Below are 27,876 nucleotides of genomic sequence, written 5' to 3'. Positions count from 1 at the left end.
ATTTCTCGATAATTACACGTGAATCAGCCATTGTTTCCTCCCGAAACGGATGCTGTTGCGTTCTGTCTGTCCATCGACCCCGGGGCCGTGTGACAAATGCCAAGCGACACTATATCCGTCGTTGAGATATGCCACAGGAACGTTGCCTCCTGGCGCGCATCCGCATTTTTAAGGAGCGTTGCCAAGGAAGTGGGCACAATACGCGCTTGAAAACACCCGCGTGTGTGTGTGTGTGTGTTTTTTTTAAGGTACTTAGACGAATGGAAGCGGCCATCGAGAGGATCGTGCTAATCTTCTTCGGCGATCGACACGTGATCGGTAGAATGAAAACAACTCGGATTGGCACACATCCAAGTGAACTCTTCTCGCTGGGGTAAAGCGGACGTGACGTCACGCAAGACACATGATGGGACGGATAGCATCAAGTTCATGACCCGCAGCCTGGAAGATGATTGGTTACGCCGGGGCGGTTATTGTAGACGGCATCCGATTAAAAAAAAACAAATACAACAACAACAAAACGCTCGTTGTAATCGTTATATACACTAGTTTAAAAATAATGGGATAGTTTAATTAAAGAAACACTAACATTTCTTAATATACATTACATTTTAAAGACTTCCTTTTATTTGTCTTTTGTGTTGAACTCCCAGAAAAGACCGTATCAGATTGTGATTTAGATATCAATGACACAAGCTGAAACTTCCTTTTCTTTTTCTGTTCTACTTAATTGTAATTAATGACTCTAATAATATAATATATAATATAATAAATTCCTAATTAATTAATAAAATTTTACAACAAAAAAAAACGAACACCTAGTGATTAGAGATAAAAGGAAGAGGGACTTTTCTACTGCGGATTGTGGCTTATCTTATTTATTTATTTCTTTTTGGATATACCAAACGATGAGTTATCTGTTTGAATTGTTTCCAAATTTAATTATAATTTTAGCTATGGATTTCTGTACTAAATACGAACACACGACAAAAGAACAGCTGCAGTGTGTTCCAACAGTCCCACATGGAGGACACCGACGGGACCATTTACGACTGCTGATCTCTCCTCTACCCCCCAATTGATACGAAAATGATAGATTTTTCACCATTTTTCAAAAGAAACTTGGCGCTTATTGATTTTATTCGTATATTTTTAGGACTGGCGGAGAGGAACAGACCCGCATTCGTGACTGACCCAAGCTTCATCGGATCCTAAAGTAGACGATGGGGTGGTCGAGATACGGTACCAGTTGTCGCTCCGGGGGGGACCAGTTGCCCAACTGGTCCCCCCCGGAGCGACAACTGGTACCAGGGTGGGCCAGATATGTCGAATACCCACCCTCATCATCATAGTGGAAACCTTTACCCACTTCTTACACCTATTTCAGGTAGTATATGAGTATGCATTTAGTAAAAATACACCAATAATACATATAAATTCTACTTAATGCCTTAACCAATCGGGGATGTAGAAAAATGCCCTTATAAGCCTTTATTTATTTAAAAGATGCTCTTAAACCAAGACTTTCTACATATCGTTAGATAGATCTTCCAACATTGTATATAGTAGACCCCCCCTATAACACGGTAGATAATTCCGTGTTATATGAATTCCATATTGTACGAGTCACTTACATTTTACAAATACACGTGCCAGGCTTGTGAACGGCTCACGTATTTGTAAAATCTAAGAGACTCGTACAATATGGAATTCATATAACACGGAATAATCTACCGTGTTATAGGGGGGTATACTTGTATAATACACTTGTTTTCTAAAATAATCAGGAGGACTTTCTGGCTGTTTTGTTCCTTTCTTTTTACAATTTGCCAGCCTCGTAATTACTTAAAAAAACAATTACTAATTCTATTCTATTGGTAAATTAATTCTTGTTTACATTTTTATCAAATAGCGGGGTTTAAATTTAAAAAAATACATATAATGAACAATTATTTTTCCTGTTTTCCTGTTTGATTCACTTCCGTAAACAGAGGACAGTTATGAAAATATATAGGCAGGATGTAATGTAACTGTAAATATTATTAAATTGCGCTTAGAAACCTCATTCTAGTTCCTTTAAACCATACTTATTTCATATTTAATTACACTTAACTTCGTAGAAAATGTAAAGCCTAAAGCTACCATTTTGGCTTATGAATTCATAATTTAAATATTAATTCTTTTTTAAATAAAAGATTATCCACGTTTTTTAAAAACACAGGTAAGCAGATAATCGCATCGGAGATTCTGACGCCATTCGAAATTTAAATCTAATTGGCTGTTTTTGAATCCGAACGAACCAATTACGACGTACCGTACTTGTTTTTAAATTGTAATTTATCATCTATCAGTTCGTTTGACTGCAATAATAGTAATAAAAAACGGTTGTTTTAATTCGTTGACAGTTTAATTGAGCTTAAATTGTAATTTGTGCGCGATATATCACATAAATTGAGGTTATTATTAAGGTATTTGATGGAATTTACTAAACTAAAATCAATATTTCGCTGACAAATGCTTCAGACAAGCAAAACACCTAGATTAAGAGGTATAGAAAAAAACAAATCCCTTAAATTAATTTGCAAATATTTAGATCATTTAAAGTTGTAGAACGGCTAAGAAACGTGTTATGATTAGTCAAGATAATAGGAAAACTTTGATCAGTTTAACCTCGTTTATATATGTTTAATTTCAGTATTCAGGTCAAGATGATAGTGGGATTGATAATGCTGATGATAAAATATACAGTGAAACGGAAACACTGTACGTTTAGATTATAAAATTATAATTATAGTCACATCATATCGCACTATTTCCCTTTCTCTTTCTAAAATATTACTCGGGGAAATGACGGCAAGCTGGTCTAGAAGTTAGTTAACCGCATTTTATATTGTAAAGGGTAAACTGGTGTTATATTAATAGTCAGGTTGCGGCTGAAGTTTTCATCGCGAAAACGTGTACGTCGGACGTTCAGCGCCGCCTTCCCGTAAACCTTAGAAGTTTGGAACGTCAGTAGAATCGTGCTCGACGTTCAAACTTCATTGTCAAACTTCTAGGCTTACAGGAAAGCCTAGAAGTTTGACAATGAAGTTTGAACGTCGAGCACGATTCCACTGACGTTCCAAACTTCTAGGCTTACAGAAAAGCCTAGAAGTTTGAGAATGAAGTTTGAACGTCGAGCACGATTCCACTGACGTTCCAAACTTCTAGGCTTACAGAAAAGCCTAGAAGTTTGACAATGAAGTTTGAACGTCGAGCACGATTCTACTGACGTTCCAAACTTCTAAGGCTTACGGGAAGGCGGCGCTGAACGTCCGACGTACACGTTTTCGCGATGAAAACTTCAGCCGCAACCTCTCTAATCTGTGAGCAATTAAAAGTCAGTTAAACGTGGTTATACAGTACATTTGTTATGCTTAAACTCGCTTCTTTTACCCCTTTTTTTCCCTTCAAAATATCCAATTATTTTGAACACTTCCCGAATAATCTCATACAAAATTTCGTTTCGTATCGCGAATTTTTTTTTTTTTTGTTCCAATAACGAATATTATCCGATTTTCACGCTGCTCTCAGGATTAGGATCAGGTGGCTTATTCCGAACGGCAAAAAAACTTTCTTTGTGCAGGAGGGACCCGCGTCGAATAACAATATTTCGGGCATTTTCGTTTGAAATTCTAAGAATTACCTTCTGTAAAGTTGGCATTCGTGAATTCTTCTTCGAGCTCGTCTTACAGAATAATCAGGCTTTCTATTGATCCTGTTTAAAGGAGGGGAGGGGATACTAAATCATCAAAAACATCTAAACTAAATCCGGGATAACTCGATAAAATTTCATATATGATAATATAAACGAGGGGAGGACGTTTTTTTTTCAATAGTAATAACAGAGAAAGAATTACGCTTGTCTGATTACATTTCGCTGCAGGTGGATGGACGACTGAAACTATTTAATTAAGAGCAAACAATGAAATAAGATAATTCTTGTTTCCATTACGATTTTTAATTTCGTAAGAAGGGAATTATTATTATTATTAAAATCATTTTTTTTCCCTTCAGTAGGGCATAATATGGGGTAAGTTGCATGTTGCACTTTCATTTACAGGCTGCTGCACATTCGACTATGGCGTGCAGCCAAGCGAAAAATGCAGATTATTTTGTGTGGTGTTGACACGTTACTATAGATTATTCCATTCTGGTATATCTGATGATTTATGTCATGATATTAATCAGTGGAAAGTTAGTTGAAACAGAATTATCGAATTTCTAGGTTGACGAAAGGCGATTAATTTCGAATACCGATACATTTATATATTTCATTTTTTAATTCTCTATTATTATTATTGGTTAAAGTTGTTCTAGTACAGTCGACCCCCCTATAACCCTTGATAATTCCGTTTTATATGAATTCCATGTTGTACGAGTTACTTAGATTTTACAAATACGTGTGCCGGGCTGTGAACGGCTCACGTATTTGTAAAATCTAAGTGACTCGTACAACATGGAATTCATATAAAACGGAAAAATCAACAGTGTTATGGGGGGTCGACTGGTAGTTTAATTGTAGAATGTATAAATGAATTGGTAGCCCACGACCCAGTAGCCTATAGCTAATGAGCTGTCCTCTAGGGTTATTGTAACCGCACAGGCAAACTATTTCATATAATTAACGATATAATAACCGCTTTAAAATGCTAAACAGTTAGATATCAACGTCCAGAGGCTATTTTATCCCGTAGGATGTGCCTTATCTCGCTGTGAAATTCGTATCATTAATTGCTTCTACGAAACGATTGTTTTCTGTGTATTTTCAGGGAAATCCATAAGAAATTTAACCAGATTTTATCTACGTACACACACATGTATAGAATATCAACAACAACATTTATACAACTGATCCATATATCCTCGGTTTGTGACTTTCTTATTTCTTTTAAACGTGTTATTGAAAAAAACCCCCATCGACCATTCCTAAAAACTGGTCCTTTTATTGTAGCGAGCGATCATTTTACTCGCGAAGATATTATATTAATGATAATAATAAGGCTATATAAATAAATTCAATCTAAAATTAAAAGGAAAAGAAAAAAAAAATGATGACTGCAGGAGGAGGGAGGACAAAAATCCCTTCTGTAACCACAGTTGCTATAGCGACGTATGACGCAAATGTCGAAATTGTGCTATAGATTTTAAACAACTTCGCTGACGCCCAAGAGTTTATGTAATAAGATAAATAGAGTTTCTACTAAATTTTCGGCCGTAATTTTTTTTTCATTTTACTTTTGATAAATTGTTAAATCTCTCTCTAAGATATACGCGAACAATTACTCTAAATCGGTATTTTCCCTTTACGAAAATTCCCTAATTTATTCTATCTTGGGATTTTCCCTATCGAAAAGAAACTCCCTAAGCTAGAACAAAGTTTAAAAACTGACTGTTTTCTCGGGGAAATTTCGCTTCGAACAGGGAAAAATCCCAAGAAAAGTCGGGGGATTTTCCCTAATGGAAGCGGAAAATTCCCCTCCTCAGGGAATTTTCCCTAAACCCGGAAATTCGAGTTTGGCAGTTGTTTTGAAATTAGATATCCCAGATTTAAAAAAAAGAGTAAACTTTATCACGTGCACTTTATCATACTTTTTTTCCCCTAAGCGGATTTAAATTTTCTTTAAAATTAATTAACGAAAAAAACAAAAAGAATATTTTTAGCTTGTTAAAAAAATAAAATTGTATCTAAAATTTTTGTAGGGATTTAAAAATAAGAAATTATTAAGTTAAAAAATGCGGGGTTTTTTCTTAGTTTTATCGGTTTAATATTAAAAGAGGAGTAAAGTTTAATCAATTCATGTTTTTTTTTTTAACTTGTAAATTGACGAATTCGGTAGACCGAGTAGGGAAATTTCCCGGAGAGCGAGGGAATTTTATTCTATAAAAACCCCCAAGTTAATTTTACATAGGCATATATTTAGAATTTCTTTGCATTTAGATGGAAAGTTTCATTCAAACTTGGACAAAGGAGAGTTTAATGCATTCATCAATTCTTTTTTTTATAGTTAATTTTTCCGAGTGTTATTATTAATGATTGCGTCCTTGAGCCGTACACCAGGAATACCTTTCAGAGAGTTGATTCAAGAGGGGGGAAGAACCGTTCTTTCTTTGGCCTTGGAAGTGCGCGATATACGAGACAACTGTACAAAATCTTTATTTATAGTCGCGGTTATCATCATAGCTCGCGCTTTTATCCCTCCCCGTTTGCCGTTATTCTCGAATAGTTTCTGTGTTCGGTTACTTCCGTTGGGCTTCCCAGCATGGGGCAGTTTCTCACAGTTTTACTTTCCAGGCTATAACCGAGGGAAGAGAAATGCAAAAAAAGTTGGGTTTTTTTCCCTATACGTGTGAACGAATGTTAGTGTGTTTGGAGTGGGGGCACGATTTTGTTCTCCCAGTTTAAAGCTTAATAACGAAATTTTGCACGGAAGTTTCCGTATTAAGAGGATTGATGCTGATAAATTTCGTTCGAGGGGATGAGGAGATAGAGGGGGGTCACGTGTTATGGATTAGGATCGGACTTAAGATTTTACTTGTTATATTGACATTTAGAAATTTAGATGGCGCCACACGCAATTCTCACTATTACCGGGAAAATTACGCAGCTCGATTTGTAACCTTAAGGGTAACATTGATAAATGAATGGAACCGGCGATTTTAAAGATAAAAAATAAAAATCCATTAAAACAATAGCTACACGCATTCGTGTATTGTTAAAATGCCCGGAAATTGGATTCACGTGATCGAATTTTGGATGGGGTCGAAAATTCTGCAGTTTTAGAATGCCCAAAAGAAGTTCGATTGCGGGACGGGGCTCAAGTAACAATGTCTCAAGGTGTTAAGATCGGGCGATAACGTATGAAAAATGCGGCGATTAATGGCGAAGGAGGAGGAGGAACAATGGAATAAATCATATAAATGTAGGCGCCGATGATAAATAAGGAAGTGAAACGGCCAATAGCCCTACTTAGGAAATTTGGCAAGACGACAAGGAAAAATGGATCCCGCATTTGTACGTGATTAGAGTAGGCGAATGTGCGCGGAAATATTCACACGACGTGATTGCGTGCACATAATAACCGTCGATTAACCGATAACGGGTGGAAGTGACGATTGAAATCATGTGATGGCGGCGACATGCGAGAAGTTACAGGTGGAACTTTGATCACTGTACACGAGCCACTCGAAGGTTAAACAGCTGATATTTCGGATCAAACCAGTTAAATGTAAAGCGAAACGATGGCCAATTCAAGGAAAAAAATATAATTAACTTATATAACAAACAAACAAACCATTATCTAAAATAAACCTTGAACTAATGCACTTTTATAATTGTCAACCGCGACTATTTACTAACACACGGCACGTGATTGCGTCAGTGATTGCAAAACGGTGACGTTAAACTACTCATCAAAATAAACACGAACGATCCGAAAATGCGCAATTGAGTAGTCAACCCCCCACACACAAACACACAAAAGACCGGTCACGTGTCGGGGGAGGGGGGACGACGACGCTTATCGACACTCGAGAAAAGCTTTTGTATATATACAGTATCTTCGACGGGGCAAAGCTCGCTTTCTATTTTAAAATATCTTCCCTTTCTGTTATTGGTGGTGGGCCAATAACCGTTAAAAGATAGAGAGCATCTGTCCGCTATCGTTTTAGTCTAATGAAATATCATTGTTACACGTGTGAACGTCTCAAAACTCGTCCTTTATCGACAGGTTTTTCTACGAGGCAGAGTAATAAATTATGTCAGGAACAGAGTAAAAATCGTTTCTTTCAAGTTACTAATGATCAATTACGTAGAGCCTCTCCACTTTTCCTCCCCCCTTCTATTTTCTTTTCTTTCTTGGCCTTTTTTTTTTACTCTTCCGAGAAGAAACTTCATGTCAAGAGCTCTATCGAAAATCATTAGGGGGATGTTCATTTAAAAAAAAAAGAAGAAGAAAAATTCTTTTCAACTTTCGAAGAGCTATTTTAAAAAAAAATCACTCCGTATACTAACGCAGATATTTCAATAATAATTATATACTGTAGAGCTTTGTGTGTTTTGAATTATCTTTCAGTGATTATTAAATTATACTTATTACCTAATAAACCAAATAAAAAACATACCCAATCAGAGTGGCATTTTTATATGAGGAGACTTAGGGCCTTTTTTTCCTATTCTCATAGACAGTTTATACATAATGCCCATTATTATTTGGTGGAAGAGGAAGGGCCTCTTGTGTGTTTTAAGGTGAATCCGGTTTTGTAACTAGAGTTAGAGTAATGCAATAATCTGTTCATTTTTCTCTTATCTCACTTTCTGTTCACCCTCTATTTAAGTGGAAGAAGGGCCTGTTGTGTGCTGTAGTGTCACGAGTCTAAATCCAGTTTTGAAGCTAGTGATAGAACAATACAAGAACTACATCTGTATCTCCCTTTCTCTTCATTCTCTGTTTGGGCGAAGAGGAAGGGATACCCGAATGCGTCCCTATGCCAAGCATTGCGACTCTCAAAGTGTCAGGGAAGCGTCGACACCCATCCATCTCAAAGCCTGTATTGTTGCCGTCTTCCCTTCCTTAGACAGAACAACCCTAAAATCTGCAAAATCACCCGCTAGCGGAATTAAATTTATCATTGTCAAGATAATAGTTTATCCCTATGCGAAACAATACCATAAACAAATCCAGCTTTTTAATACTTTCTCAAACAGAGAAGTTTTCAGACATTTTTGTAAGAGGAATAAAGAAAGATTTTATATGAGATATCTGGAAAAATCTCATATAAAAAGTATTTTATTGACTTTTTTCCCTCTATGTATTTTTTCCAAGTTGAAGAGAATGTTTCGACATCTGGCATGAGAGAAACATTCTTTAACTTGAAATTGTTACTAAAAAATGGTTTCTAAGAATTTATTTATAGAATATGTAATTAAAAACAGCTTGCGTGTGTGTGTTAGAATTAAAATACACAAATTATAAAACAAAATTATATTTTAAAAGAAATTCTAATTATAAATTATAACTTGGTAATTCTTTCCGCTTTGTCGGCAAGAGGACCTATAAATTTCCACTGTCGTCTGTCTGTCTGTCTCTCCTTAATCTCCAAAATGGAGTTAGATCGATGAGACAAGAGTAGATGATCCGCAAGACTCTATTGTTAAAGGAAAAGTACGACGTACAGGGGCAAGCCACTACTAATTTGAGGAGAAGAGCATACATTTTAAATTAAATAAATTTAAAATATGATTAAAAATTATAGCCAGGCATTACGACAATGTCAGAATAAATAACTGCTCGTGTTCATCATAGATTTAGCTAAGGTCACAATGGAGTAGCCAATGGTAAGGGACAAACCTAATACAAAAATATCCCAGATCTGTGGATGTTAGTTATTCAATCTGTGGACCAATTAAAGTGAATCGCAGATGAAATTAGTAATGGCTTTCCAATTTACAGTACATCATACTTTTCTGTTAACAAAAGAGTCGTGTCTGTGATCTATCTAACTCAGTTCTCGAGATTAAGGAAAGATAGACGGACGGACGACTGGGAATTTATAGGTCTACAATTTTCTCAAATTGCAGCCCAATGAATGCCAACTGATAACTTTACCTTTAATTCTCAATGCTTTGTTGATGAATATGGCCATAGATCAGCCTGCAGATCATCCAGTGCATGTTTGCAGACCACCAGTAGTCCATAGACCATAATTTGAGAACTGCCCTACAGCAGAACACCTCCTCTAATACCTTGACCATTTTTAAAGACCTCTTCCATTACAAATTTTTACTGAATTACCCTGACAATTCTGATCAAGAGACAAATTCAGTCAAAAGAGAGAGGAATTGTATTGTTTCTCAAGCTCAAGAGATAGGGAAATATGGCTTGTTTTATCTAGAGTTTGAGATGTAAACAAATATATATATATATTTAATGATGCTTCTAAATACTGTGACAATTAATGGTCAAAAAGTAAATTTAACCCTATAAGAAGTTAAAAATAAATGAGAAAATTATGAAATATCATTTCAGAAAAAATTTTTTTATAACTCTTACTCTGTAACTGCCTTATAAAATAAAATGACATCAAAAAATAGGCAGAAGACATTGTTTATCAAGAGAAATATTGTAAGAACAAACCATCGGCGACCCACGAGGTTCGATATAAAGTCCCGAGGTCTTGGCAATGAAATTTTATTTTTCAGTTTTCTACCTCCTGCTATTATGCAACCATAATTAAGCTAATATTCGTGACTAAATTTGACCAGTGAGAAGATGAGAGTAAACTATATATTACTAGTTTACGTATTATTAGCATACATTATTTTAGAACGTAATTTAATGGAACATGTTGATATTCGGCAGGCTTAAAGCCAGCCGAATATCAACATGTTCCATTAAATTACGAAAAGTATATTGGCTAGTACAAGAAAAGTATATTGGCTAGCACAAGCCCATGAATTTCACTTGCAGCCTGTAACCAGGAAAGATACTGGTATAAAGAAATCATTAACTTTTTTGTAATTAAAACTATAATTAAATTCCTATATATGATAATTTATGTGTGAATAAATTTGTCGTTAGCACACTACTTTAACAGTTTAAAAAGGCTGGCTAAGGTAATTAAGGCGTGGGCATACAATTCCTGGAATCAAGATATAATCAGGCCTTCATTCCAGAAATTATTTGGGGATGGTACACCCCAGGGATGTTGAGCCCCATCTCTCGCCACTCAACTGTCCCACCGCGGATCTAGCCAAATCCACAATGGTCCTACTCGTGCTGATAGTGCAGAGAGTTAAGGAAAAGAAACATTCAGTGGGGAAAAACTGATGAATTCGTTTAAAAACAAGGAATTCTATTGTGTTTTAATNGTAAGCCTAGAAGTTTAACAATGGCGTTTGATACGTCGAGCATGATTCCACTAAAGTTCCAAACTTCTAGGCTTACAGGAAAGCCTAGAAGTTTGAGAATGAAGTTTGAACGTCGAGCACGATTCCACTGACGTTCCAAACTTCTAGGCTTACAGAAAAGCCTAGAAGTTTGACAATGAAGTTTGAACGTCGAGCACGATTCTACTGACGTTCCAAACTTCTAAGGCTTACGGGAAGGCGGCGCTGAACGTCCGACGTACACGTTTTCGCGATGAAAACTTCAGCCGCAACCTCTCTAATTTGTGAGCAATTAAAAGTCAGTTAAACGTGGTTATACAGTACATTTGTTATGCTTAAACTCGCTTCTTTTACCCCTTTTTTTCCCTTCAAAATATCCAATTATTTTGAACACTTCCCGAATAATCTCATACAAAATTTCGTTTCGTATCGCGAATTTTTTTTTTTTTGTTCCAATAACGAATATTATCCGATTTTCACGCTGCTCTCAGGATTAGGATCAGGTGGCTTATTCCGAACGGCAAAAAAACTTTCTTTGTGCAGGAGGGACCCGCGTCGAATAACAATATTTCGGGCATTTTCGTTTGAAATTCTAAGAATTACCTTCTGTAAAGTTGGCATTCGTGAATTCTTCTTCGAGCTCGTCTTACAGAATAATCAGGCTTTCTATTGATCCTGTTTAAAGGAGGGGAGGGGATACTAAATCATCAAAAACATCTAAACTAAATCCGGGATAACTCGATAAAATTTCATATATGATAATATAAACGAGGGGAGGACGTTTTTTTTTCAATAGTAATAACAGAGAAAGAATTACGCTTGTCTGATTACATTTCGCTGCAGGTGGATGGACGACTGAAACTATTTAATTAAGAGCAAACAATGAAATAAGATAATTCTTGTTTCCATTACGATTTTTAATTTCGTAAGAAGGGAATTATTATTATTATTAAAATCATTTTTTTTCCCTTCAGTAGGGCATAATATGGGGTAAGTTGCATGTTGCACTTTCATTTACAGGCTGCTGCACATTCGACTATGGCGTGCAGCCAAGCGAAAAATGCAGATTATTTTGTGTGGTGTTGACACGTTACTATAGATTATTCCATTCTGGTATATCTGATGATTTATGTCATGATATTAATCAGTGGAAAGTTAGTTGAAACAGAATTATCGAATTTCTAGGTTGACGAAAGGCGATTAATTTCGAATACCGATACATTTATATATTTCATTTTTTAATTCTCTATTATTATTATTGATTAAAGTTGTTCTAGTACAGTCGACCCCCCTATAACCCTTGATAATTCCGTTTTATATGAATTCCATGTACGAGTTACTTAGATTTTACAAATACGTGTGCCGGGCTGTGAACGGCTCACGTATTTGTAAAATCTAAGTGACTCGTACAACATGGAATTCATATAAAACGGAAAAATCAACAGTGTTATGGGGGGTCGACTGGTAGTTTAATTGTAGAATGTATAAATGAATTGGTAGCCCACGACCCAGTAGCCTATAGCTAATGAGCTGTCCTCTAGGGTTATTGTAACCGCACAGGCAAACTATTTCATATAATTAACGATATAATAACCGCTTTAAAATGCTAAACAGTTAGATATCAACGTCCAGAGGCTATTTTATCCCGTAGGATGTGCCTTATCTCGCTGTGAAATTCGTATCATTAATTGCTTCTACGAAACGATTGTTTTCTGTGTATTTTCAGGGAAATCCATAAGAAATTTAACCAGATTTTATCTACGTACACACACATGTATAGAATATCAACAACAACATTTATACAACTGATCCATATATCCTCGGTTTGTGACTTTCTTATTTCTTTTAAACGTGTTATTGAAAAAAACCCCCATCGACCATTCCTAAAAACTGGTCCTTTTATTGTAGCGAGCGATCATTTTACTCGCGAAGATATTATATTAATGATAATAATAAGGCTATATAAATAAATTCAATCTAAAATTAAAAGGAAAAGAAAAAAAAAATGATGACTGCAGGAGGAGGGAGGACAAAAATCCCTTCTGTAACCACAGTTGCTATAGCGACGTATGACGCAAATGTCGAAATTGTGCTATAGATTTTAAACAACTTCGCTGACGCCCAAGAGTTTATGTAATAAGATAAATAGAGTTTCTACTAAATTTTCGGCCGTAATTTTTTTTTTAATTTTACTTTTGATAAATTGTTAAATCTCTCTCTAAGATATACGCGAACAATTACTCTAAATCGGTATTTTCCCTTTACGAAAATTCCCTAATTTATTCTATCTTGGGATTTTCCCTATCGAAAAGAAACTCCCTAAGCTAGAACAAAGTTTAAAAACTGACTGTTTTCTCGGGGAAATTTCGCTTCGAACAGGGAAAAATCCCAAGAAAAGTCGGGGAATTTTCCCTAATGGAAGCGGAAAATTCCCCTCCTCAGGGAATTTTCCCTAAACCCGGAAATTCGAGTTTGGCAGTTGTTTTGAAATTAGATATCCCAGATTTAAAAAAAAGAGTAAACTTTATCACGTGCACTTTATCATACTTTTTTTCCCCTAAGCGGATTTAAATTTTCTTTAAAATTAATTAACGAAGAAAACAAAAAGAATATTTTTAGCTTGTTAAAAAAATAAAATTGTATCTAAAATTTTTGTAGGGATTTAAAAATAAGAAATTATTAAGTTAAAAAATGCGGGGTTTTTTCTTAGTTTTATCGGTTTAATATTAAAAGAGGAGTAAAGTTTAATCAATTCATGTTTTTTTTTTTAACTTGTAAATTGACGAATTCGGTAGACCGAGTAGGGAAATTTCCCGGAGAGCGAGGGAATTTTATTCTATAAAAACCCCCAAGTTAATTTTACATAGGCATATATTTAGAATTTCTTTGCATTTAGATGGAAAGTTTCATTCAAACTTGGACAAAGGAGAGTTTAATGCATTCATCAATTCTTTTTTTTATAGTTAATTTTTCCGAGTGTTATTATTAATGATTGCGTCCTTGAGCCGTACACCAGGAATACCTTTCAGAGAGTTGATTCAAGAGGGGGGAAGAACCGTTCTTTCTTTGGCCTTGGAAGTGCGCGATATACGAGACAACTGTACAAAATCTTTATTTATAGTCGCGGTTATCATCATAGCTCGCGCTTTTATCCCTCCCCGTTTGCCGTTATTCTCGAATAGTTTCTGTGTTCGGTTACTTCCGTTGGGCTTCCCAGCATGGGGCAGTTTCTCACAGTTTTACTTTCCAGGCTATAACCGAGGGAAGAGAAATGCAAAAAAAGTTGGGTTTTTTTCCCTATACGTGTGAACGAATGTTAGTGTGTTTGGAGTGGGGGCACGATTTTGTTCTCCCAGTTTAAAGCTTAATAACGAAATTTTGCACGGAAGTTTCCGTATTAAGAGGATTGATGCTGATAAATTTCGTTCGAGGGGATGAGGAGATAGAGGGGGGTCACGTGTTATGGATTAGGATCGGACTTAAGATTTTACTTGTTATATTGACATTTAGAAATTTAGATGGCGCCACACGCAATTCTCACTATTACCGGGAAAATTACGCAGCTCGATTTGTAACCTTAAGGGTAACATTGATAAATGAATGGAACCGGCGATTTTAAAGATAAAAAATAAAAATCCATTAAAACAATAGCTACACGCATTCGTGTATTGTTAAAATGCCCGGAAATTGGATTCACGTGATCGAATTTTGGATGGGGTCGAAAATTCTGCAGTTTTAGAATGCCCAAAAGAAGTTCGATTGCGGGACGGGGCTCAAGTAACAATGTCTCAAGGTGTTAAGATCGGGCGATAACGTATGAAAAATGCGGCGATTAATGGCGAAGGAGGAGGAGGAACAATGGAATAAATCATATAAATGTAGGCGCCGATGATAAATAAGGAAGTGAAACGGCCAATAGCCCTACTTAGGAAATTTGGCAAGACGACAAGGAAAAATGGATCCCGCATTTGTACGTGATTAGAGTAGGCGAATGTGCGCGGAAATATTCACACGACGTGATTGCGTGCACATAATAACCGTCGATTAACCGATAACGGGTGGAAGTGACGATTGAAATCATGTGATGGCGGCGACATGCGAGAAGTTACAGGTGGAACTTTGATCACTGTACACGAGCCACTCGAAGGTTAAACAGCTGATATTTCGGATCAAACCAGTTAAATGTAAAGCGAAACGATGGCCAATTCAAGGAAAAAAATATAATTAACTTATATAACAAACAAACAAACCATTATCTAAAATAAACCTTGAACTAATGCACTTTTATAATTGTCAACCGCGACTATTTACTAACACACGGCACGTGATTGCGTCAGTGATTGCAAAACGGTGACGTTAAACTACTCATCAAAATAAACACGAACGATCCGAAAATGCGCAATTGAGTAGTCAACCCCCCACACACAAACACACAAAAGACCGGTCACGTGTCGGGGGAGGGGGGACGACGACGCTTATCGACACTCGAGAAAAGCTTTTGTATATATACAGTATCTTCGACGGGGCAAAGCTCGCTTTCTATTTTAAAATATCTTCCCTTTCTGTTATTGGTGGTGGGCCAATAACCGTTAAAAGATAGAGAGCATCTGTCCGCTATCGTTTTAGTCTAATGAAATATCATTGTTACACGTGTGAACGTCTCAAAACTCGTCCTTTATCGACAGGTTTTTCTACGAGGCAGAGTAATAAATTATGTCAGGAACAGAGTAAAAATCGTTTCTTTCAAGTTACTAATGATCAATTACGTAGAGCCTCTCCACTTTTCCTCCCCCCTTCTATTTTCTTTTCTTTCTTGGCCTTTTTTTTTTACTCTTCCGAGAAGAAACTTCATGTCAAGAGCTCTATCGAAAATCATTAGGGGGATGTTCATTTAAAAAAAAAAGAAGAAGAAAAATTCTTTTCAACTTTCGAAGAGCTATTTTAAAAAAAAATCACTCCGTATACTAACGCAGATATTTCAATAATAATTATATACTGTAGAGCTTTGTGTGTTTTGAATTATCTTTCAGTGATTATTAAATTATACTTATTACCTAATAAACCAAATAAAAAACATACCCAATCAGAGTGGCATTTTTATATGAGGAGACTTAGGGCCTTTTTTTCCTATTCTCATAGACAGTTTATACATAATGCCCATTATTATTTGGTGGAAGAGGAAGGGCCTCTTGTGTGTTTTAAGGTGAATCCGGTTTTGTAACTAGAGTTAGAGTAATGCAATAATCTGTTCATTTTTCTCTTATCTCACTTTCTGTTCACCCTCTATTTAAGTGGAAGAAGGGCCTGTTGTGTGCTGTAGTGTCACGAGTCTAAATCCAGTTTTGAAGCTAGTGATAGAACAATACAAGAACTACATCTGTATCTCCCTTTCTCTTCATTCTCTGTTTGGGCGAAGAGGAAGGGATACCCGAATGCGTCCCTATGCCAAGCATTGCGACTCTCAAAGTGTCAGGGAAGCGTCGACACCCATCCATCTCAAAGCCTGTATTGTTGCCGTCTTCCCTTCCTTAGACAGAACAACCCTAAAATCTGCAAAATCACCCGCTAGCGGAATTAAATTTATCATTGTCAAGATAATAGTTTATCCCTATGCGAAACAATACCATAAACAAATCCAGCTTTTTAATACTTTCTCAAACAGAGAAGTTTTCAGACATTTTTGTAAGAGGAATAAAGAAAGATTTTATATGAGATATCTGGAAAAATCTCATATAAAAAGTATTTTATTGACTTTTTTCCCTCTATGTATTTTTTCCAAGTTGAAGAGAATGTTTCGACATCTGGCATGAGAGAAACATTCTTTAACTTGAAATTGTTACTAAAAAATGGTTTCTAAGAATTTATTTATAGAATATGTAATTAAAAACAGCTTGCGTGTGTGTGTTAGAATTAAAATACACAAATTATAAAACAAAATTATATTTTAAAAGAAATTCTAATTATAAATTATAACTTGGTAATTCTTTCCGCTTTGTCGGCAAGAGGACCTATAAATTTCCACTGTCGTCTGTCTGTCTGTCTCTCCTTAATCTCCAAAATGGAGTTAGATCGATGAGACAAGAGTAGATGATCCGCAAGACTCTATTGTTAAAGGAAAAGTACGACGTACAGGGGCAAGCCACTACTAATTTGAGGAGAAGAGCATACATTTTAAATTAAATAAATTTAAAATATGATTAAAAATTATAGCCAGGCATTACGACAATGTCAGAATAAATAACTGCTCGTGTTCATCATAGATTTAGCTAAGGTCACAATGGAGTAGCCAATGGTAAGGGACAAACCTAATACAAAAATATCCCAGATCTGTGGATGTTAGTTATTCAATCTGTGGACCAATTAAAGTGAATCGCAGATGAAATTAGTAATGGCTTTCCAATTTACAGTACATCATACTTTTCTGTTAACAAAAGAGTCGTGTCTGTGATCTATCTAACTCAGTTCTCGAGATTAAGGAAAGATAGACGGACGGACGACTGGGAATTTATAGGTCTACAATTTTCTCAAATTGCAGCCCAATGAATGCCAACTGATAACTTTACCTTTAATTCTCAATGCTTTGTTGATGAATATGGCCATAGATCAGCCTGCAGATCATCCAGTGCATGTTTGCAGACCACCAGTAGTCCATAGACCATAATTTGAGAACTGCCCTACAGCAGAACACCTCCTCTAATACCTTGACCATTTTTAAAGACCTCTTCCATTACAAATTTTTACTGAATTACCCTGACAATTCTGATCAAGAGACAAATTCAGTCAAAAGAGAGAGGAATTGTATTGTTTCTCAAGCTCAAGAGATAGGGAAATATGGCTTGTTTTATCTAGAGTTTGAGATGTAAACAAATATATATATATATTTAATGATGCTTCTAAATACTGTGACAATTAATGGTCAAAAAGTAAATTTAACCCTATAAGAAGTTAAAAATAAATGAGAAAATTATGAAATATCATTTCAGAAAAAATTTTTTTATAACTCTTACTCTGTAACTGCCTTATAAAATAAAATGACATCAAAAAATAGGCAGAAGACATTGTTTATCAAGAGAAATATTGTAAGAACAAACCATCGGCGACCCACGAGGTTCGATATAAAGTCCCGAGGTCTTGGCAATGAAATTTTATTTTTCAGTTTTCTACCTCCTGCTATTATGCAACCATAATTAAGCTAATATTCGTGACTAAATTTGACCAGTGAGAAGATGAGAGTAAACTATATATTACTAGTTTACGTATTATTAGCATACATTATTTTAGAACGTAATTTAATGGAACATGTTGATATTCGGCAGGCTTAAAGCCAGCCGAATATCAACATGTTCCATTAAATTACGAAAAGTATATTGGCTAGTACAAGAAAAGTATATTGGCTAGCACAAGCCCATGAATTTCACTTGCAGCCTGTAACCAGGAAAGATACTGGTATAAAGAAATCATTAACTTTTTTGTAATTAAAACTATAATTAAATTCCTATATATGATAATTTATGTGTGAATAAATTTGTCGTTAGCACACTACTTTAACAGTTTAAAAAGGCTGGCTAAGGTAATTAAGGCGTGGGCATACAATTCCTGGAATCAAGATATAATCAGGCCTTCATTCCAGAAATTATTTGGGGATGGTACACCCCAGGGATGTTGAGCCCCATCTCTCGCCACTCAACTGTCCCACCGCGGATCTAGCCAAATCCACAATGGTCCTACTCGTGCTGATAGTGCAGAGAGTTAAGGAAAAGAAACATTCAGTGGGGAAAAACTGATGAATTCGTTTAAAAACAAGGAATTCTATTGTGTTTTAATTATGTTCTACATCAAAGACAACTTTAACCATGCAATAACTTACAACTAAGTAACATTTTGACATTCTTAACTGGCTGTTATCAGATACAAACTGAAAAATAAGCAGTGTTACCTTCTAGAATGTCACTTGATTGTCGTCTTTGAGTCTTCCAGTTTAAGTGTTGCTGTGTGTTTATGTTCTCCTGTTCCGTTGATTGTGTGTTTGTATGTTAAACAGAGTCATCAATAAATGAAAAATTGCAGTCAATTACAAATTTCTGCCTTTCCTAACTAAACAGTTGTCTTGCCTACTTATTTGTGTGTGAGCGTGGAGCAAAATTTTGTCAGTTTATATGTTAAACTTGTGATTTTACAATATCCTATACGTAATGAAACTTATTTTAATCACTGTATTAAATATTTCCAAAGGTGTAAGAATATTTTACTATATGAAAATAGAGTATCCTTTTTTTTAAAATGAGCACTTGAAACTAATAGCTTTGAGCTTGATTTGTACGCAACTCTTTCATTCTTATGAAAGTATGCAATTTACAGTTGAACCTGTCTGTCTCGAAACTCAAAGTAACGTGGAAAAAATTCAAGATAAACAGGTTCCTGCACAGAAAACAATAGCAGGTTGGATCGAGGAACGATATTTATTAATACGACAGCAACTGTAGTTCATACCTGGGAGGGAGGAGACAATAATTACATTGTTGTACAATGGGTGCAGGGAGTGAAACCCAGAACAATAAGAATTATACATACATGACGACGAGGTATACATCAAAGTTTGAATTTGGGAGTTTAAACGGCATGTAATTTGGCAATAACAATGTCATTTTCAATGCAAAACATAGATACTGAAAGGTTCTCTACTTAATATTTATAGAAAAGATCTGTTTACAAGTATTCATTCATTCTTTACAATGTCTAAACTATTTGGAAAGGTGTTTTATTGAGGTTTGACTTTAATTTCTTGTAAGGTTATTCTTTACATATTATTGTGGTTGTCCGTGGAACGTGAGGACAATATATTGAAGTCCTTAATAACAACCTCCATTATAGGAATATCAATAATTATTATTGGCCTCTGACAAATTTTTATCTTATATACTGATATTATTTGTATGTATCATATATTTAATAAGGCTTTTTTACAAGTTCGTTATGGGTTCAGCAGGTTTGCAATAAGATGTCTGAGTGGCGACGGACAAGGCCCAACATATCCGAGTGAAAATATTGTAATGAGCTCAACAAAACTCCAGTCATAGACAATACAAAATTATAATTGTCTTTGTCTAACTTCATACGAAGTACGGTAGCGAGTCCCGATTAAATGAGAGAATTGGGGACAAAAAGAGCATCCAACTGAAAAATGCAGGCCTCGTAGAAAAGTGGGGCTAATAGTTAATGAAAACAGAGACAAGTTTTAGATTTAAATGCTATCGAGAAGAAGAATTATAAAAGAATTTATATTTAAAACGAGATAAATAATATATCATAGGGCACGACTCTCGAGAAGATATATCAAATAAATATATTTAATTTTTCAAACAGAAGCCATAAAAGTTAGTTATACGAAAAGCTATTACGTTTTTCATTACCGAAATCCTTTAAAGCATTCTATATTCTTCTCTTATTAAACAATTTCTTATGACAATAATCTAAGGGCGAGAAGATATTTCTACCGATTTTGCATATTAAAAAATGTTTGACGAAATAATCGAGTGAAATTTTGCAAAATTTATTTCTAAGAAACAAATTCCTTATGTAGAAAACACTATAGAATATAAGGTAAATTATATATTAAACTGAGCATAAACTTTTAAATATTAAGCATTTAATAATTCTTTTAACATAACCGATGCATCATTTATCATGCAAATCTCTGTTAAATATATATATAACTTGTAAATGGTAATTGATATTTTCATTTCTTGAAATATTTACTATATAATCGGACATTAAAGATTCGTATATATTTAAATTTCAGGTATCTCTTTGTCGGTGTTGACCGATCATTACCATAGAGACGATCGTGACCCAGTTGCATGCCATTAGCATTAAAACTATACAAGGTAAGCTATTTCTGCCATTCTACAATAAATCAATCAGATTAAGAACAAATAAAATTGTGACATTAAGCAATTGCACAGAATAAAATATATCCGCCGTTCCTTCGTACCACATAAAAATTCAGTCGAGTAGTTTTGATTGTATATTATCGAGGTGAAGATAATTAATGAACAGTAAGCATGAATAATGGCATTTAATTTGTTCAAATGGATTCAAACATTAAGATAATTTATTATTTTAGTAATAAAGTTTTCTACAATTTGTACACTTTCAGCCAATATTTCAATGATTAAAGAAAGTTGTGATGCAGGAGAATTTTATCTACGAACTTGTACAAAAGAAAGCCTTCATTACTAATCAGCTTACCTATTAAAACACAGATCAGAGTTGTAAATAGAAGGTTTTTTGTATGGGATACCTGGGTAAGAAGATCGATGCATTATTCGATGAAGGAATTTGGTGCCATTGTGAGTAACGAATGTATTCAAAATGCTTTTGTCTTTCAGACAATGTTGATAATCAAGCGTGCAAGTGGCATTTTACTCCCGACAAAAAGAATAGGGCACGGAGAACACGGGTGGCTTAATACACAGGATTTCCCAACTCATGGGTACCGAAAATACAGCAATACCACCTACGGAGAAAGGCTGGGAGGGACGATTGCCATTTGCCTTCTTTTGAACAATAATTTTACGAAGCAAAATAAATTTTTAGTTTAATAGTCATCACACTGAGGTAACTACAGTCTAACGCACAAGAAAATGATGCATCTAGTTCTTTAAATCGTTTATAATATGCAGATACTATACTATTTTGAAGACTCGAGTAGTTAGAATTTTCGCTTGCTTTTATTACACGCATTCTCGAAGTTAGTATAATTAGAAATAAATCTGTTTAAGGAATAAATTGATTACATTAATTGATCTAACTAATGTTTTGCCTCTTACGTAAAACCCCCCTCGGATGCTTTACAATCATGGAATCAATTTAGGCGACAAGAAGGACACATTAACTCCATTTACAATTCAGGAAAATTCAAAGATTGAATTACAGGAAAATTAGATTTGAATACGTTTGAAGTATGATTAACGCTCTAATTTTCATAAATGATTAGGTTCGTTTACATAAAGGCACGACCAAAGTATTCAGTTTGTTAAATACTTTTTACATCATCAACGTGTGTGTGTTTGTTCAACGTTTAAAACTTCTATTGACTATTTTGTTCTTTTTTAACTTACGTTCAACAGTTTTTCTAATAATGGCAATGTTCAGATTAAAAACAATATTTTTTGCATCGCAATTAGAGATTATTGTGTTCCTCTACCTCTCTTTGAATTGGAAAATAAGTTTAAATAAAAGACATTAAAAAATGCTTGAATAATTACATTAAAAGACATATAGAAACAAAGTTTATATAAAATTTATTTTCAAGCAAATCAAAGTTCGAAAACATCTATAATAAAATGTCAAGTAATATTAATTTTTGGACAGAAATTCCTCTCATAGCGTGAAGCAATAAAGGCCCACAGCTCAATTCTGTAGTACCTTAGCAATGGATCATAATACAAGCTGCAAGAAAAGATTCTAAATTATGTACCCCAAGGGCTGAACTGCTGATTGTGAGACACATGCATCACTTCTAGACCATTACTGCATTATATATTGTGGCCAAACCAGTGCTTTATAAGAAAATGCATCTCTCATATTTCTAATAAACAATATATGGCTTCTGTCACAATAAGTTACAGTAAAATATACAAATAGATATGAGAAGAACAAAAATGAAATAATTATCTAAAAATTACAATACAAAAAAAAATAATAATAATATGTAGAACTTATATGGAGGATACACATCAGTAGTAATAGGACAACAAAGCATTGTAGTCGACCCCCCTATAACACTGTTGATTATTCCGTTTTATATGAATTCCATGTTGTACGAGTCACTTAGATTTTACAAATTCATGTTCCGGGCTGTAAACGGCTCACGTATTTGTAAAATCTAAATGACTCGTACAACATGGAATTCATATAAAACAAAATAATCGACAGTGTTATAGGGGGTCGACTGTAGAACGTTCAGACAGTTTCAAGCGTGCATTGATGTCCAAAGATGAACTACTTGATATCTAATTTACATGAATAAAAACCTTGCTTTCGCAATAAAACCAACACTCGTAACATCACAACACTTTAACGTTGTCCTACTACTTGCGATGTATCCCTTATAACAGCAGCAATATATTTCATTTAGAATTCCAGAAAAATAATCTGGAGATAGTCCATTTTCTAGAATGTGTGTGTATCTTTTAACTAATTATTATCATCATTATATTACCACTACATAGATTCTTTTTTTGCAACTGGAAAGTGGATAATTCGAGACAAACAATCCCAAAAATTGACTAAAGAATAAATAAAACTTAAAACATAGTTTATAAAGAGTGCAAGGTTTACATCTAAATATATAAAATTACGTGTCCTGACTGACTAATTCATCATTGCCCAGAGCAAACTGCTGAACCTAAAGAAGTGAAATTTGGTACACAGTTAGGGTACGTCATGAAAACGCACACTAAGAAGAGATTTTTCGAAATTCCCCCATGGGGGAGAGGGAGGGCATTAAGGCCTAACCTAAAGAACAGTTTCTACCGTACTATTTTAGATGCAATTTTTTGTTTTCAACAACGTTTAATCTTCATTGAGTAATTAGGTGTATTAAATTGATAACATTTCAGACATTGTTATAAATATTTTTATATATTTAGATTTTTTAACCAAATGCTCAAACCGTTTTAAATTCGAATTTGTTATTGCATATTGGTTCGATTATAGAACAATTGTAAACGTTCCAGAAAATTGATCAAATTGAAAACAGCTTGTTTGATTCTCGGCAATTCTCGTCATTCTCAGCAGAAGGTGTTATATAACAATTACTATGGTTGTTGAAATACTGAATATAAATGGGGTTTGCTTGCAAAATCCGCACGTGCAAAGTCGCGGGTAACAGCTAGTTGTTAATATAACTGAATTTATTACTGGACTAAACATCAGATCAAAAGTTTTCTCTGGAAAAAGGTCCCTAAGTATCAGTAGCAAATGGAATTTCTGAAAATTACTTTGACTTTACAACTAGAGTGTAAGTTAATGTAAAGATGTAAGCTAATTTGTATGTTCTTTACACACTCGAAAGTGTATGAGCAAATACAACCTAATTTTCCTATATACTATATATATAATTTTCATATAACCTATACTACCAAGGATATAATATGAAATTTTCCGAAGCAACATTAGGTTAGTTCTGCTAGTATTACATAAGCACAGGGCTGTGGAGTTGCGTAAAAATCTACCAACTCCGACTCCGACTTTTCCTTATCATCCGACTCCAACTAAAACACCAAAACTCCACGACTCTGACTCAACAGCCCTGCCAGGGCTGTGGAAGTCGCGTAAAAATCTACCGACTTCAACTCCGACTCCGACTCCAGCTAAAACATCAAAACTCCACGACTCCGACTCCACAGCCCTGCATAAGCATAAATCACTGGTCAGTTTTTTACATTTAATAGATATTTAGTAAAGTTTTAAACAGGCGGTTGTTGACAGAACATACAAAATATAATAAAATTCATTGTAATGCAAGAACATTCACATTTATTAAAAGGTTTATTTCAAGAAACACCCAGAATAAAATGAACTTTTTGTAACATTTAAACACATTTGAATGATTTAAGAATGATATTTCTGGTCTTTGTGTTGCTTTTTAAATGTACATTGCCAAATTGTATAACTTTTAACATTTTTAAAAGTTTTTATTGTATTCACTTAAATGTAAGACTCGCCTCTTTCAGTTTTAGTGTATCTCAGAAAATAGGGCGCCTCTTAGATTTGATGTAATATGACCACAAACTGCAGCTCACAAGCCCCACACAGCTTTTCTACACCCTTACTGTGGCTCACTAGCGTAGCGAGGGGGAAACAAGGGTGTCTACCATGCCCCGAACGCCACTCGCAGAGGGGCGCCAAATGGTCTCCAAAACAAACAAGATTTCTTTCTGGAGGGGGGTGCCAGTTATGTTCACCACTGCTGTGGCTCCTGTATATCTGTCCCCCACCCATTATTATTATTATTATTACAGTAGAGCATCAATTATCCGAATCAATTGGGGACTGGGGTTGTACAGAAAATCGATTATGTACAAAAACATATACTAACCTATCCCATGTTGAAATTCGTTCAAATCCTGGCACGTCCTTAAGTATCCTCTCGTGGTCGCGCCAGTGCTGACAGCTAAAACACGCACACCAACAAAAATAATATTGGAGTAGCAAAAGACATAGACAAAGATTGCAGCACTACAGCACTAGCAGAAGTTTAAATTTGCCGACTGAAAAGCTTTCGGTTAATTGACATTTCGGTTGATTGACATTCAGATAATCGATGCTCTACTGTATTTAGGAGTAGGGATCTGACTTTGGGGTTATTCCTCTATATATATACAGTATATAGGGTATATATAAAATATAATTCAATATAGAATGATTCTCACAAATTTCTGATATGCAGTGTGTGACTCTTATCATGAAAAGATTTGATCACTTCCATAAAATGTTATAATTAGCAATCTGTAATGCTATGATCTCATTCTCTGTCACCAATTCCATTTCATCATTTTAATGATTTAAACTGAAATTCCGAAAGCTCAAACCTACATCATGTAGCTCCAGGGCCTAACATCTTATCCACTTGGTTATCACCATTACAGAGAACTTCTAAAGTACAAGTAACAACAAGTAAGAAGTAAGAACAAGTAAAACTTCTAAAGACATATAAGCTTAATACTCAATTTTCAGAATCCTGTTTTTCAGAAAAGCTTAAGAAGCGGGTCCTATTATTTGAACAAAGAGTTGTCTGTGTTTAGGGCTATGTGCTCACCAAGATTCTTTCAAATCGGAAACCCGAACGTCTGGCCCTCTCCTTGTTAGTTTCATTAGTCAATTACAGCAGCATTGCACGTACTTAGATGAAAATCTCAGAAAAAGTCAAGCAGCACCCTTCTGTTTGTTTCTTAAGTTATGGCAACGCAACACTTGGGCGATTTGCCTAGGGGAATGCCTTCCGGGATGTCTTTTTAAAAGAAACTGGCATCTATTTAGGCGTTACAGACGTGGATAAAACCCAGAAAACTCCAAATGGTCAGCCTATCCGAGCAACGCGCGAACCCCCGTATCCCAGTGTTCAGAGTATGAAGACCGCTCTGCCACTGGTGGGCAGCACCCTTCTGAAAAATGCATTTCTGACATTTCAAATGACTGCACACGGAAAGACGAATGGGTGTGTATTTGGAAAAAACCTAATACAAAAGGAAGAAGTTTCTGACTTCTTCCCTTTGCAAAGAATCAGTACCATCAACATAAATTTTTCGAGTTCTTTTGGATAAAAATAGACAAGGAAGAAAATTATGGGGATGCATGTAGAAATTATGGCACATCTTAAATTCAACAGAGTCTTATGTTCTAATAAAACATGGTATTTACATCTAGATTGCTGCTTAAAAAATCCTTTTAAACAAGACAAACATACATACATTACAGTGAGTTTTCACTGTCTTTTGAAGTGTTTGTTCAACACTGTTCTGTTCAAAAAACTTTATTCTCTTACATTGACAATATCATCATTTATTAAATGCTTTTTGAATGTTTAGAATCTATTGTTGGGCTTTTATATAATGACATCCCAACAGCGTGGAGTCCAAGAGAATTTGTTACTTCTGAATAAAACTTCCCGCAAATTATACAAGTAACAAATCTTAAAAAAGTATTTTTAATTGCAAAAGCATTAGAAAATAATGAATATTTTCTTTAAAAATGTGAATGGAAATGTAAAAATTTTTTGTAATTAATTAACTTTTGTTACAAAGTAGTCGCATCATTTGATTTCTCTCCAAATCGAGATCCACTAGGATTCAACAGAATCGAGGTATGCGACGTTAACAAACTGAGTTAAAAAATATTAATCGTCTGCTTTGATACTTCAGCGATTTTCCTAAATGAAATGGTAAATAGATTGTTGATATAAAGACAAATTAAGTAGATTAGATGCGTAGATTAAGATATAAAGATAAATTAACCTCATATGTCACGGCAAAATTACTCGTCTTCTCAAATATGATTCCGATCGGCCATCCTGTATCAAATAAACAAGTGATTTGTGCTTAAAATTATATTAAAAATAAACCTAATAAGTTTAAAACTTGATTAAAAACAAAGTCTGCCACGCAGTAAACAGTCACATTAATGATATTTAAAAAATTTAACATAATACGAACATAAAATTAATAGCTTTAAATTCAAAGAATTGGTTTATTAATTGCATGAAAGAAATGAAATACATAAGCCGTATTGTATCAAAATCAAATTTTAATGGTTTTGATAAATTTCGAAAAATAAGAGAGCTTTTATTATAGGTGCACGACAGGTTTGGCCAGCTTTACAATAGGGCAGCCGAACAGTAAAGGATGAAACCCGACGTAACTGGCTAAAAGACCTACATTAGAGTAGCCAAGCAGCGAGTGACGGAACCGAACATAACCAGCTAAATCATTGACGAAAATACCCAAGGATATTACTCAGATTCAAAGTGTTAAACTTTAGAGCAGTAGGCACATGCTTGGCTATCAACAGTTCGAGAACGTATTTCATGATTTTTATGCCGCATACACTTTCTTTCAAACCATTGTTTTCTTTTGTTTTTAGCATAAATAAAAGTCCTATATTGTGATGAAGTTTTAAGAGTATACATTGTATAGATTATCCAACATTTTTATTGTGCTCTATGTATAAAGGTTTCTTGAAAGTCTGGAACAATAGGAGTTACATTCATCTTTGCTTATATCTTTATCTATAAAGTGTGTCACTGAGTAAGAAGAAAGTCTTTAACAGATTGCATCCAAACTTCACACCATTCAGGGCTGGTTGCAGCCTGATTTATTGATTTCGAGTTCCAAAACAACATTTTGTACAGTTATCAGGAAGCAAACACAGTGAAATACAAATACAGT

General features: G+C 34.8%; 1 protein-coding gene and 1 long non-coding RNA gene across 2 annotated transcripts in view; one reads left to right on the top strand and one right to left on the bottom strand.

Annotated features, from left to right (window-relative positions):
• LOC111615718 (protein yippee-like 1) overlaps positions 1-27,876 on the bottom strand; it is a 105,778-nt gene that overhangs the window by 66,241 nt on the left and 11,661 nt on the right. The window lies entirely within an intron of this gene.
• Positions 1,277-27,876, top strand: LOC111615749. The gene is made up of 3 exons (XR_002755131.1): positions 1,277-1,387; positions 20,727-20,811; positions 27,283-27,876. It is a non-coding gene; the product is annotated as an uncharacterized LOC111615749 (long non-coding RNA).

This window comes from Centruroides sculpturatus, unplaced genomic scaffold, assembly GCF_000671375.1.
Source record: "Centruroides sculpturatus isolate CEXI.00-Female unplaced genomic scaffold, Cexi_2.0 scaffold161, whole genome shotgun sequence".
Classification (NCBI taxonomy): domain Eukaryota; kingdom Metazoa; phylum Arthropoda; class Arachnida; order Scorpiones; family Buthidae; genus Centruroides; species Centruroides sculpturatus.
Note: the sequence above shows the minus strand (reverse complement) of the source record. Positions and strands in the feature narration are given on the sequence as shown.